The 9,579-nt window shown below is 55.9% G+C and overlaps 1 non-coding gene across 1 annotated transcript; it reads right to left on the reverse strand.

Annotated features, from left to right (window-relative positions):
• On the reverse strand, positions 1 to 371 carry LOC102425309. The gene is made up of 2 exons (XR_001345914.1): positions 287 to 371; positions 1 to 204 (listed from the first exon to the last, which is right to left on the reverse strand). It is a non-coding gene; the product is annotated as an uncharacterized LOC102425309 (transcript).
• Positions 372 to 9,579: the final 9,208 nt, after the last annotated feature.

Raw genomic sequence — 9,579 nt, forward strand, 5'->3', positions numbered from 1 at the left:
TTAAGAGCAACAGGAATAACTTTAATGGAACACCCCTGTCGTCACCCATGACCATGACATCAGGAAATAGCCCGAAGCCGGTGTGCGCTCGCCTTTATTCCCGGACGTCCCAGCTTCCCCGTGGCCGCCGTGGTGACTTTCTGAACTTGACATACTGGGCTCATCTGTTTCATGAAGTGAAATGGAAGGCATCGCTTAGCAGGGCTGCGTAAAAAGACCCTTCCTTAATAAGATACGTTTCGGAATAAATCGTGGGCCGTCTTCTCTCTCCAGAACGAGCACCCACCTTGAACGTTTTCTCTGTTCAGATGCTTATAACCGAGAGTAGTTGGATGCTCCTGGCAGTTTATTACTGCTTCCAGTCACGTGTGCTGGAAACAGGACCAGCGGGTGAGAATCATTTTCTTGGGAAATGAAGCAACTTGAAGCAGGAAGCTTTGGCGATGTGGCTGGAGACACAGGCAGGTAGCTGATTTTTGCTTCAGGGCTTCTAAGCCTCAAACATCTAATTGGCGAGAAGCCCTGGGTTTGGAAATATTACCACCAACGTGTGGCTGGTCATTCAAAACCGTTCCAAATGCCACGCGAGCGATGGGAAAGAGTTGGAATACTTTGCAGAGCGGCAGTTCTGGGTCCGGCCCTGGCAGAGGGTGGGGGTGGGCAGGGTTGGGAGGGTCACTGGCCAGCGGTGTGCTTTTCTTCCCAATTCCAAGTTCCGAGACATTTTAGGCGCATGGAGGGGTCATGGCGGGTGTGTTTACACCACAGGCATTGGCAGGCACTGCACGTCAGGGCTCATGTGGCGCCGGCCGCTGACCACTCCCCGACAGGCCGCCCGTGGGAAAGCACCGGAGCACACAGTGGGAACAGGTGCTCGAAGTAGGGACTCGCTCCCCTTGGATGAGATTCAGGCTCTGCCAACATAGGGGCGAAGTCAGGACAGGAGGTCGGACGGTGCCTCGATACGGGCCCTTACTGCCTTGCTAAGGAGTTTCCCCCACTTCTTACACGTGGCCGATACCCAGCAGGAAGCGGATGGTACACTAGTACGTAGTCAAAAGGGAGGAATAAAGAAAGTCTTCAAAAGGGACCATTTACAAGGCCCGGGCAAGGCTAAGGCAAACTCCCAAGGGATGGGCAAGCACCGCTGTTATCTGCGGTCCTGCTGAGAGATACTGGTAGGTGAGCTCTCCTCCGTCCCCTGCGATCACCACGTGGTGAGTGTGAGAATGCAGTCGTGTGTCGATACAAAGAAGGAGCTGGAACAGAGGACGGGGCGGCACGCCGACTCAGCTGAGCTCCCGTGTGATGCACCGTGATGACTGTGATCAGGCCGTCTCCCCACGGAGGACAATTCGCTGTCAACCAGGTTTCACAGTCATTAGCGCCCTAATGTGATCACTCTCCACCTATGTCTCCTAGAGGGTCTGGCTCGCTCACCACCAGTCACCTCTCGCGTGCCGACACCAGCTAGATGTGGCCAGATGTGGCCGGGTGCGAGCGCCACAGCGGGGTTGGTGAACAAGAGCGACACCACATGCGAGGCACCTGCGGGCCATGTGGGAGGGAAGCTCTGAGACGGCCCCTGGCCGGTGTTCATACCGTGGACACCTGTCACCTGTGGGCAAACGGGGGTGCTGTCAGCCAGCCTGTGTCTTCATTGGGGCCGGGGAGGGGGTTCATCTCCAACCAAAGGAAAACGTATGACGGGGCTGGGGGGAGGGGAGACAACGAAAAGTAGAAAATAAAAGGTGAAGTAGCCCTGGCCTGTGTGGCTCAGCAGATAGAGCGTCAGCTTGAGGACTGGAAGGTCGGGGTCCGAGACCTGGCCAAGGGCACCTACCTGGGTGGCAGGTTCCATCCCCGGCACCCGGTTGGGGTGCGTGTGGGAGGCAACCAGTCGATGTCTCTCTCTCATCAGTGTTTCTCTCTCTCCCTCTGCCCCTCCGTTCCACTCTCTGAAAATCAATGGAAAAAATATCCTCGGGTGAGGATTAACAACAAAAAAAATTTTTTTAAAAAAGAAAGTGAAATTCAAACCTAGGCCCGCATGGTCCAAAACTGTGTTTCCTGTTCCGTTGGGCATTTCCACCGACCATCACTACATTCTCCTCCCTCTCTCCTCATCCTCTCTCCCCTAGGAGTCTGGTAGCTCCCCTGGGCCAGAAGTACCACCACCCACATTCCTTCACCCCCCCCACCCAGCCCCTCCTAACAGCACTGCTGGTCTCCATGCCTCTAATGAGTACTTTCTGATTAATCACACTTCCTTGGCATTCACCTCATAAAGGCATCCCCAGATGAGCTCGACTCCCTGCACCAGCCTCTGTGAATAAGGCAGCGGTGTCTCTGCGTCTGATGCAGGTTACGACCTGCTCATGTCTGCCTAGTGCTGTAGGAAATACCCGAGAAAGTGGCACAGAAGCAGCAGGAGGCGCCTGGGAGACGCAAGACGTGGAAACGCTTCTGGGCTCCACGCCGCTGGGTACTTGCTACGGGCGTGTCCCGTGTGCGAGGCCCTTCTGGGGGCCCGGGTTGAGCGTGGCAGTCTCCCCAGGAACTGGCGGTGGTGCTGAATGACCACGATGGGAATAAGCAGCCCTGAGCTGGGAACACAGGCCAAGGAGAGGCGGGAAGTGAAGGTCAGCGAGGCCCTGGCCTTGCGCACAGAGCAGTGGCAAGATGCTGGGCGGATTCCTATCTCTCGTTTCCTCATCCTCAAAGTGGGGATAATTCTTACCTGCCGGAGTCTATGTGCGCCTCAGTGGTTGAGCATCGATCGACCTGTGAACCAGGAGGTCGTGGTTCAATTCCCAGTGTACAGCCTGGGCTATGAGCTCGATCCCCAGTAGGGGGCATGCAGGAGGCAGCCGATCCATGATTCTCATCATTGATGTTTCTCTCTCCCTCTCCATTCCTCTCTCTCTAAAAAATCAATGAGAGCATATTAAGGAATTCCGATTCCACAGGGAAATGCCGCTTGTACTCATCCAAGCCGCTGCGGTTTGGAACTGTGCGGAGGGTTGTACGCGGGACCTCACAGGAGCCCTGTGACTCTGCCAGGCGGGTTCCAGGTTATTTCCCCATTTTACCGAAGGGGATGCTCAGGCTCACTCCCTCCCTCCAGGCCAAAGCGAGACGGTTTGGGAACTAATTCTTCCCGACTGAGCCCTGCCTGGTTCCCCACCCCTTGCCCTGCCGGGCTCACACTGGCTGGCGCCTCACCTGCCTGTCAGAATCCCCTTAAAGCAAAAGTCTTTGGAAGCGAATCTCAGGTGTTTGTAGTGTGGCCGTGGCTCCGAGCTCGTGTAAAGCCATTCCATGCACGTCGTAAGAGTCAGCAGCTTTCTTCATGATCAGTCATTCTACTTGTCTTTTTAATTCTTCATGATCAGTCATTCTACTTGTCTTTTTAATTTTTAAGAAAACACCTAAATTTAGGCAATGGTGGTATAATGTGCAGTGTGATGGCGATGGAGAATGGCACCTTTAAGTGTGCAGTTTTCACCCATTTAAACGTATTTACCTTATATACAGTTTTAAAAACACTGCTGCTAATTCCAATACAATTTCAATGGATAATTCAGGGACTGGTTAAATGAAAACTCCAAGCTATATTTTAAGATTGAAAGTAACAGAAAAGCAAAGTCCATCCTGCTTGATTTTCCGTAGCCTCACGTTAATAACGAATTATAGACGTTTTAGAGCCAGATGGGCCGTGAGAGCCAGTCTAGGCCAATCCTTTGGTTTTATGGCTGCAATTATGGGAAGAAACCTAGCCTGGGCTCTAACGGTGCAGGTGCAGCGTCAGAAAGACCCGCATTCACTTCCCTGCTTCGCCGCTGACCAGCTCCGAGGCACCATCTGCCCCGTCTCAGAGCCGGTTCCTCGGGGTGCCCCGCCCAGAGCGGGCCTGCCGGTCCCTGAGATGCGAATAAACCACCCTCTCCTCTCAAACATTCATTCACTCGACAGATGCTCAGAGTACACGCACCAGCTGTGTGACACGGGGCTCCTGACCGCATGGCTTCCTGCCTTGGTTTGCTGAGCTGTAAAATGGGTATGAAAGTCATGGGAGGATCCGAGGAGTTAAGGTGTGTGAGTGTGTGGGATGTCCCGGCAGCTGGAAGGGAACAAGGATCCTGGACTTCATTCTCCTTCTGTGACTGCGCCCTGTGTCAGGGAACATGGTGGCCGGGGACGGGACCTGGGAGCCCTGGCAGGCTTTTCTCATCTACAAAAGCACCTCGTTTGCATGGAGCACCTCTCTCATCTCTGCTCATCCTGAGGGTGAAGCCACTGGGAAATCCCACGCGGCTTGGGTTCTGCCAGGGCTGCCCCTGGTGCCCGGGGGAACGTCCCGCCAGCACCTGCCCTTGTACTTGGTGTTTTTCTCTGTGCAGGACCCACGGGTCTCACCTGGCCTCCCAGGGTGTATGAGCACGTGGTGAGGCCGGCTGGGATCCAGGGACAGGCTGTCCCCGTAGGACACAGCGAAGCTAACGCATGGGTCCTTTGGGGTTAAACCTCCCGTCGTCCTCACTGGCAGGACATCACCAGGGGGAGGAAGAGCGGAGGGACCCCGCTAGCGGCCCCGCCCGTGGTTCTGTGCTGGGCGCCGAGTCCACGGAGGCTCCGTCTGTGTCCTGGGCTTCTCAGGACGAGGCTGCCGGCCTGTGGGACTGACCCTCTGCGTCGCCCGCTCCCGTCTTTCCCAGGGGGAGGGTTCCGGGCATGGAAGCAGTGACATCACCTCCCTGCTACTTGCTCTCCTGTCTCCTGGTGCGGTGCTGGCTCGCCTCCTGGGGCACAGGCACAGGCACAGGCGCTGTCGTTTCTCCTGTGTGACTCCCGGGGACTGTGATCATGGCCCCACACTGGGCGGCTGTGGCGGGGGAGCAGCTCTATGTATTTTAATTGATTTCAGAGAGGAAGGGAGAAACATCCATGATGAGAGAGAATCATGGATCGGTTGCCTCCTGCGCGCCCCACACTGGGGACCGAGCCTGCAACCTGGGCCTGTGCCCTGACCGGGAGTCGAATCGTGACCTCCTGGTTCATAGGTCGATGCTCAGCCACTGAGCCACGCCGGCTGGGCAGAGGAGCAGGTATCCTGAGATGTGTATTTGAGGGACGCCCTCCTGGCGAGGTGGGCGCTGTTGAAGGCTGGGACTGCCCTTTCCTGGGAGCCACTGGGGGTGTGTGTGTGGTTCCAGAAAACAACCGGTTCATCCCCCCCAAAACTTTAAGTAGTTGTCCTCTGCTCCCAGGCCCCCCAAATATCTGCCACAAAAACCTTTCCCAGAGAAGGATGCCGCGTCACATGGAGAGTGCTCCTGTAACCATGGCAACCAAAAAATGCCACCGATGTGCTTGTTTCATACACAAATGAGGGACAGCTGTGGAGCCCACATGTCTGCCAGGGTCACAATAGACCGCCGGGACCTGGGGTCAGAGAATCACCTCGTTTATCTTAATCAGCGTTTGCCAGCAGCGCCGACCCCAGCTGTTAGGAGCGTCCATGGAGGCGCTGAGCCGGGAGAGCAGCTTCCAGGCCTCGGAGTTCAGAGCCCAGTGTCCTTGGGAAGTGCGGCGGCGGCCTGGAGGGGCTCGGGGGTGGGTGTGGGAGGGGGGCTGGGCCTCGGGGTGCATCCCTGCAAGTCCAAGCCGCGCTCCTCTGCCTCTCGGGGCTGAGGCTCCGTGGCTTAAGTGCAACGGTTCCGTCCCAGTTAAATGCGTAGCCTCGTGTGGTACTGGGGGCGCAGCGCCCACAGACCTTTCAGCAACCTCGCTGACCACGGAGCGAGTTCTTCCCACTCCCTAAACCGCCCCCTCCCCGCCCATCACGTTAGCAATGAGGACACGGAGGCGCAGGGACCTGACTCAAGGTCACGGAGCTACGACCGGATAATAGCTCACTTACCCACCACGTAACCGATACCACTGCTAATCACCTTTGCTAGACCTTCTGAAAAGATTCAAAAAGCAAAATATATAATACGTAAGCCTGTATAGTGTTTCTTTGAAAAAACACGGTCACATAAAAGGGCACATATTTTAATTATTGAAAATAGAGTTAACGGTGCTAGCGAGTAGCCAGTAAGCCTGGGAGTACGTTCTCTACTATTTTACCAGGTTGTCACTGCAGGGACAGTAACCCTTTCATTATGCACCTGTCTATGCTCTGAGACATACACCCTGTGACCTGCCATCCAGCACGAGGGAAATGTGCCAACACGAGAACCTCTAACAAGCGAACCCCTTTAAGAAGACGCGTGGACGAGCGGCTCCCTCGGCCACTCCAGCGTTGGACTTCACAGCGAGGTTCACCTTTCTCTCCACTCTGCACTGGGAACCAAAACAAAAGGGGAGCCTCGCTTTCCTGCCTCCATCTGCATCATTATAATTTCCTCCCGAGTAAAATATTAATCAAAGCTCCATTCAGGAGGGAAGGACCCTCCCATTGTTCCCAGGAACCAAAATACGATTTTAAAACGGAACATGCTTGATCTCCAGATTGGCTTAACCCCAAATAGAGGCTCCACATCATAATTTGGAAAAACTAAATACAGTATTTGAGCGACCTCCTCAGGAGTGCTCAGGGGATCGTTGGAAGAAATACCATTTTGTAGTTTAAAAATAAAAGATAAAGAATATGACGAGAGTCCAGTAAAGAGTGGCATCCAGGCCCCATCATGTGTCATGTTGTATTTATGGCTTAGTTATGGTGAGACAAAAAGCCTGCCGTTCTGGTTACCTGTGGTCATACCCTGCCGGCCAGGGAAGCAGCCAAATACTCGGAGGGGCGGGTTTCCTTCAGTAGCTCCCGGGTTTGTCCCCGTCAGTGTAGAAGGGGTGAGCTCTCCAGCCGTCAGGCCAAGAAGTCGGCCCTGGCAGGGTCTCGCCAGAGAGAGGTCCGTGGTGCTGTCCCCCGGCTCTCCGGGACGGCCAGGCACCACCCGGGACTGCTTGTGCCATTGTCCAGACCAGTGTCTGCCCTGGGCCTGGCGTAAGGCTTCATGCAGCAGAGTGACCCTGTCCTAGCAAGTGCTTCCCCACGTTTATCTACCAGCGGATGAGCGCTCATCCCCCCTCTTGTTAGACTCGCAGCATAAAGATCTGGCCGGGGATCAGCTCCCACAAATGGGAGGCTTTGCCATTAGAAAGTCTCCGGTTTCTTTCAAAAATGCCTCGGTCACACCTAACTGGACAAGACGACGATTTGCAACCTCGTTCGGAAATACCGGCTGTATTTTCACAGCCTTCAAGCCCATCACGAAGCCGGCATGGAGGGTGATGTCACTGAGGAGTTTAGGATCATAACCTTCGACTTTCTGATGTCTCAGTCGTAGGAAAGGTCATCTTGGCTACAACCTTTTCTCCCCAGACTCCATTACTGGTGCCCCTCCCGGGGCAGGACCGCCGTCTGTGTAAGAGTCACTGAAGCGGCAAAGAGAACCGGGGAAACATGGAAAATAGCAGAGGAACATCTGTTGCCCACCCCCTCCCCCCAAACACCGAGCCCTCAAAACAATATTGTCCTTTTATCTGGGGGGAGGGTTTGTATTTTAATGTCCCTTTCAGGGAATACATAGACTACAGGGGAGATGCAGCCAGTGAATAGGTTCTTATTTTTCCCTGGAGAAAGAAGAGGCGGCCACTGGGCTGGCTTGTCTGTGGGTAGAATCCCGGGCCCACGTGCGGCCCAAGGCCAGGCAGTGAGGAGTGCAGTGGTCTAGCAGCCACGGTTAGACATGGCTCAGACATGGCGGCCATCCCCCGGCTTTGGGGTCCCTCCCAGTCACTGTTCTGTCCTATGCCCTGAGACCCTCTCAGGTAGCTAGGAACCCCACGGCTCCATCACCCGCAGGCCTACAAGGCTGGTGCCTTAACAACTACAGTAATTTTGACTGGACAGCGATCATTCTCGCGAGTTCTTCACATCGGCCAACTCTAACCCTCTTGCCCCATATTGTGGATCTGGAAGGATGGAGAACCAATGTGAGCAGGAGATGAAATGACTAAAAGAAGAAAAAAAACAACAACTCTGAAAGTCGATTCCGAAATCGCCTCCAACCGCCTGAAGTGGGTGGAGACTCCTGCCTGCTTCCCTCACACACCTTCTTCCCAGGCTCAGAGCATCCAGCCGGGATGTCAGGGACACACAGCCAGGCGAGGGCCTGGGGGTGCACACACAGCCAGGAGAGGGCTCGGGGTGCTCAAGTTTTCTCCGCAAAGGCCCTCAGAGAAGGGGCTCCTGAGCGAGGTGCCCGCAAGCCAGGGGATTCCCACACAGAAAAGCCCACACTGCGCCTTTATCCCATTTTCTTAAGGGCTATTGTTAAGGAAAGACTCCTTGTCTTTTCAAATTCCTTCCTGTGAATGGATGAGGCCAGACATCTGCCAGGAGCCGCTCACATTTGCATGCAAATCAGGACACCCCGGGCCCAGCCAGCAACCCCACTTCCACTCAGGACTGACACCCATCCAAGTGCCTTCCTGAACTTTCCACTGCTCCAGGCCTCGCTCTCAACGAAGTAATGAGCATATTGGAGGGAGGTTAATTATTTAGACGCAGTGTCCTTCCATGCACACTGCAAAACAAAACAACACATTGTCTTCGGAAAAGCCTACAGCAAAAACCCGAGTCAGCAGACCTGCCCCGCTGCATCCCACTTTTCCTTAATGTCTGGGTCAGGGAAGGGAAAAGCCCGGTGGCGGGGATGCAGGGAAGGGTCCCTTTTCTGCTCTCCAGGCCTCTGCCTGGGGGTTACACCTCCTCAAATCCACTCACCCCCAGTCACTCACTCATTCGCTCGCTCCCTCAGAGCCAGGTCCTGCTCTAGGTGCTTGGGCTGCAGGGGTGACCCCGGCAGGCAAGATCCCCTCTCTCAGGCCGGGTGCCACTGGTCTGGCGCATCCAGGCCGGCTCCCTCCCCACCATCCCTGCCAATTTGCGCACCTGTCCGGTGCACGGCGCCCCTTCTGCCTGGATCTTCTCAGCCCATCCGGCAGGGATTCCCTGGGCGGAATGGGGAACCGCCCACACCCCTCTGCACCCACGAAGGACACGGGCTGCAAACTTTGCTCCGTCCCCACGCGGCCGCGGGGAGCCCAGCAGGCTCACTCCAGACGCGGACCAGGCTCCCCCGACATTCCATCATCCACGGCGCCTCCGAGCACGGAGCGTGGAGGGCGAGGTCTGGTCCCCACGCAGACCGCCCACAGCGGAGTGGCTTGTGCGATGCTCGGACTTCAGTGCGCCGAGTGCTTTGTGAATCGCGCCCCTAGTCTTTACCCACAAGGCCATCGCCAACACCTCCTCCTCCTCCTCCTCCTCCTCCTCCTCCTCCTCCTCCTCCCTTCCCACAACCTTCCTCCCTCCTCTGGGTCCTCTTCCCCACTCCCCGCCCCATTCTGCTCTGCTCGCCCGGCTGCCTTCCCAGCTCACACCCCGCAGCCCTCCTTCCCCCGGGCCCGGGCATCTCCTCCCCCGCGTGGGTCCCCGAAACCCCGCAGGCTCGCCTTCTGTTACTGCCTTTGGCCCATTTCTGCCTGGCCTTCCTAGCGAGCTGTGGT

This window comes from Myotis lucifugus, unplaced genomic scaffold (assembly GCF_000147115.1).
Source record: "Myotis lucifugus unplaced genomic scaffold, Myoluc2.0 scaffold_674, whole genome shotgun sequence".
Lineage (NCBI taxonomy): Eukaryota > Metazoa > Chordata > Mammalia > Chiroptera > Vespertilionidae > Myotis > Myotis lucifugus.